General features: G+C 45.6%; 1 non-coding gene across 1 annotated transcript; it reads right to left on the bottom strand.

The window, feature by feature from the left end:
• Positions 1-550: 550 nt before the first annotated feature.
• On the bottom strand, positions 551-625 carry Trnap-cgg (transfer RNA proline (anticodon CGG)). The gene has a single exon. It is a non-coding gene; the product is annotated as a tRNA-Pro (tRNA).
• Positions 626-4,374: the final 3,749 nt, after the last annotated feature.

Here is a 4,374-nt window from a genome sequence, read left to right as displayed (position 1 = left end):
GAACGACCTGATGAGAATTGATGAATGGTGCAGACTCTGGCAGATGACCCTGAACGTAAATAACATATTGCGCATACACAGGAAAAGAAGTCCACTACTGTAAAGCTACAATATTGGTGACAAACAGCTGGAGACAGCGTCTGCCGTAAAATATCTAGGAGTAACTATCCAGAGCGATATTGGGAAAAGCAGACACAAGACTCAGATTCGTCGGAATTATCTTAAGGAAATGTAACTCATCCACGAAAGAAGTGGCTTATAAGGCGCTTGTTCGCCCAATTCTTGAGTACTGTTCATCTATCTGGGATCTCTATCTGGTAGGGCTGATAGAGGAGATACAGAAGATCCAACGAAGAACGGCGTGTTTCGTCACGGGATCGTTTAGATGGCGAGAGAGCGTTACTGAGATGCTGAACAAACTCCACTGGCAGACGTTACAAGAGAGAAGTTATGCATCACGGAGTGATTTAGTATTGAAATTTCGGGACAGCACTTTTCAGGACGAGTTAGGCAACATATTACTTGAAACTTCCTGACAGATTAAAACTGTGTGCCAGGCCGAGACTCGAACTCGGGACCTTTGCCTTCCGCGGGCAAGTGCTCTACCAACTGAGCTACCCAAGCACGACTCACGCCCCGTCCTCACAGCTTTACTTCTGCCAGTACCTCGTCTCCGCCGCAGAGTGGAAATCTCATTCTGGAAACATATTACTTCCCCCCACGTACATCTCGTTATTGGCCACGAGGAGAAAATTCGTGAAATTAGAGCCAATACAGAGGCTTACCGACAATCATTCTTCCCACGCTCTATTCGCGAGTGGAGCTAGGTTGGAGGGACCAGTTAGTGGTACCGAAAGTACCCTCCGCTACAAACCATTAGGTGGCTTGCGGAATATGATGTAGATGTTTCCTCGCGGCGCCAACTTATCAACGTGGGGCCAACATAATTCAGTTTAGGTGTTCATTTCTGTTATTACTGTATTTAATTGTCAGTACCGGCTGGTAATTTGATGTTTTTAGTCTGGGACAGGGTTGGAGTGATCAGATAGTGGTACCGAAAGTACCCTCCGACACACACCATTAGGTGGATTGCTGAGTATGATGTAGAGGTAGAAGTCGCCCAACGCCCGCTTACAGGCTGAATCCTCCTTCCGTGGTTACGCTATTGCTATCGACTCGTGGGTCTTGCAAACTCCACAGAGGTTAACAAGCTAACTCTACCATATTATCATCCCTGGGACACAGGCTACAATAGAGGTTCTGGCTGTACCTACGACCAACAATTATGACTGGAGTGTAAGCATTTGCTGTACATCAAGACCTACATACGTATACCGCAAGCCACAGTACTGTTCGTGGCGGACGGCACTTTGTACCACGACTAGTCATTTCCTTTCTTGTTCCACTCGCAGAGCGAGGAAACAAAAAGTCTATATGCCTCTGTATAAGCCCTAATTTCTCGTATCTTTTCTTCGTGCTGAAACTGACAACGGCCGGTAGAGCAGTGTGCTGTCCACACGCCCCTCAATATCCGCATACGGTGACGCCTATCGGCTGAAGATGACACGGCGGTAGGTCGGTGCGTCGGGTCTTCCGAGGCCTCTTCGGACGGAGTTCAGTTATCTTCGTGGTCCTTGTGCGAAATATATGTTGGCAGAACTAGAATCCTTGTGCAGTCTGCTTCAAATGTCAGTGCTCTGAATTTTCTCATAAGTGTTCTGCGAAAGAAACATCGTTCATCCAGCGATTCCCACATGAGTCCACGAAGCATCTCCGCAATACTCTCGTTTTGATCGAACCTACCGGTAACAAATCTACCAGCCGGTCTCTGAACTGCTTCGACTTCTTTCGTCGATTCGACCAGGTGGAGATCCCAAAGACTCGAACAGTACTCAAGAATGGATCGCACTAGTATTGCGTATGCGGCCAACTTTACAGATGAACCACACTTTCCTAAAATTCTCCCAATAAACTGATGTCGATCATTCGCCATTCCAGCTACCGCCCTTACGTGCTCTGTTCAGGTCATATCGCTTTGCAACGTTAACCCTAGATACTGACTGTCTCAACTAGTACACTACTAATGTTGTATTCGAACACTATGGGATTATTTTTCCTGTCTATCTGCATTAACTAATATATTTCTACATTTAGAGGAAGCTGCCATTCATCACAAAAACTAGAAATCTTCCTATAGTCACTCAATGAGAACACCTTCCCGTAAACCACAGTGTCATCATCCTTGGCTGCAGATTGCTGATCACTCTGCCCATCAGTTCTACACGTGCTGTGTACCAGGGCTGTGTAGCGAGTTACGCCTCTGCCGCTAGCCAATAATAGGGACGGCGGTTATCGCTGCAACAATCTGTTTTTCTGTTTTCGGTTACACTTGCTTTCTTCAGTGTCAGTTTAACAGGACTGTTAATACTGCTCAAAATAGTTGATTTTCGATTTTTTACTGCTATTTTTTCTGTAACGAACGTAGAAATCCAGTAAAGCGTGCACAATTTTGACTCCCTCAGTTTCAAGAGTATCAAATAAAATCAAAATATTAAATGTAATAGGGAAATAAAAGAAAACTTAGCCCGTCCAGCATTTGCTGCCTGTCTCGAAAAGTGATCAGTGGTTGAACACTACAAACATCTCCAGCATTCTCCTATCGACTCTAATTTTTTGAAACCTTTCAGAAACAAAGTTGTAATCTGGGATCATACCACTATTTGGGATTTACGGATAGTCAGTGCTGAAGGGTGAAAACTATGGTTGAAGAAGCCCGCCCGGCTAGCCGCGCGGTCTAACGCGCTGCTTCCCGAGCGGGAAGGCGTGCCGGTCCCCGGCACGAATACGCCCGGCGGATTAGTGCCGGGTCCGGTGTGCGGCCAGCCTGTGGATGGTTTTTAAAGCGGCTTGACGACTGCGGGCCGATTCCCCCTATTCCGCCTCAGTTACACTATGTCAACGGTTGCTGCGCAAACACTGTCTCCACGTACAGTCTCCACGTACGTGTACACCATACTCTACCACGCAAACATTTGGGGTACACTCGTCTAGTATGAGACCTGGGTTCGGTGTGGGGCGGCGGTGGGGTGGGTGGACTGCTGTGGCCCGTTGTGGGGCTGTGAAACACTGAGGACTACGGCGGGACGAGGCCTCTCCGTCGCTTCTAGGTCCTCGGTTCAATACACACACAAATGGTTGAAGAACTTTGTTTTTCGTGTTAATTTGTCGTTTTCAAGGGCAACAAGCAGATAAAGGTATGTTATGTAGACACAGGCAGCAGATCGATTTCTGTTTTCATTATAACTATGAATGAATTGTTAAGTTTTAAGTTTCGTCTTTATATCATGCCACAAGTTTGTTGTGGCTTGTCCCGCTTTTAATCTTGCAAAGCAAATGGAATATTGTTCTTCACTGATAAGCACATCGCAAAATAGTTCAGGTGAGAAACTACCACGCAGACAAGATGGGGCACGTTGTATGAACATGCGTACCAGCAAATAGGTTATGCCATATGGTAAAGGGTAGATTATTGTCTCAGCAATGCCATGTGTTCGTTGCTCGTTTCTGTCGGAATTATTGTTATTAAAATAGCACTGCTCTCTTTTTTTCTAAAGTAAGATAATACTTCAACGCATGTAAATTTTGGGAATAAAAATTACTCGTTCTTTAAAAAAGATTTATTTAAAAACGAAAAATTTTAGCACTGCTGCTATGGCTAACTGGTTTTTCCGTTTTTACCCGGTTATTAGTAAAAATAAAAATAACGTGCTATAACCGAGACGAAACAGATATCAGACCGATTGAATTTTCTTCTCATTTTGAGAAGACCGAAGTAGCGGTCTGTTTTACTTGCTAAAAGCATTCAACAGCCAAGTTCACATAAATATTTCTCTATTTAAAACAACCAGTTTCGACAGACTTTACTGTCATCTTCAGGTCTTATGATTTTTTAAGACCCCAGGACGACAGCAAAGTTTGTCGAAACAGGTTTTTTTTAAAAATAATGAAATATTTATGCGATTTCGTATTTATGCGATTTGGCTGCTGAAACTTTTCAGCGAATACCAAAAAACCCCGGTTATTCAGAATTAAAATACTGGTGTCGATTTGATCTGGTGGGTTTTTCCCATCCGTGCCCAGTAGCGGCAGCGCGAGTTAATTCCGCGACTGTTACCTACGCGGCCTTTATTGCCGGCTTCCCGGAGAGCCGCAGCGAGCAGAAGAGACGCCCCCTCTCCGCGGAGTAACGCTGACCTGTTGCGCAAGCAGACCTTTGGGGGACTGTCACTAATGCGCTCCGTGTGCAGCGCGCCTCATTTACGTAAGCGGCCGCTGGGCGCTCTTCTCCAGGGAGGCGGCGTGGCTCTGTGGGCC

Source organism: Schistocerca gregaria, chromosome 2 (genome assembly GCF_023897955.1).
Source record: "Schistocerca gregaria isolate iqSchGreg1 chromosome 2, iqSchGreg1.2, whole genome shotgun sequence".
In the NCBI taxonomy this organism is placed as follows: Eukaryota; Metazoa; Arthropoda; class Insecta; order Orthoptera; family Acrididae; genus Schistocerca; species Schistocerca gregaria.
Note: the sequence above shows the minus strand (reverse complement) of the source record. Positions and strands in the feature narration are given on the sequence as shown.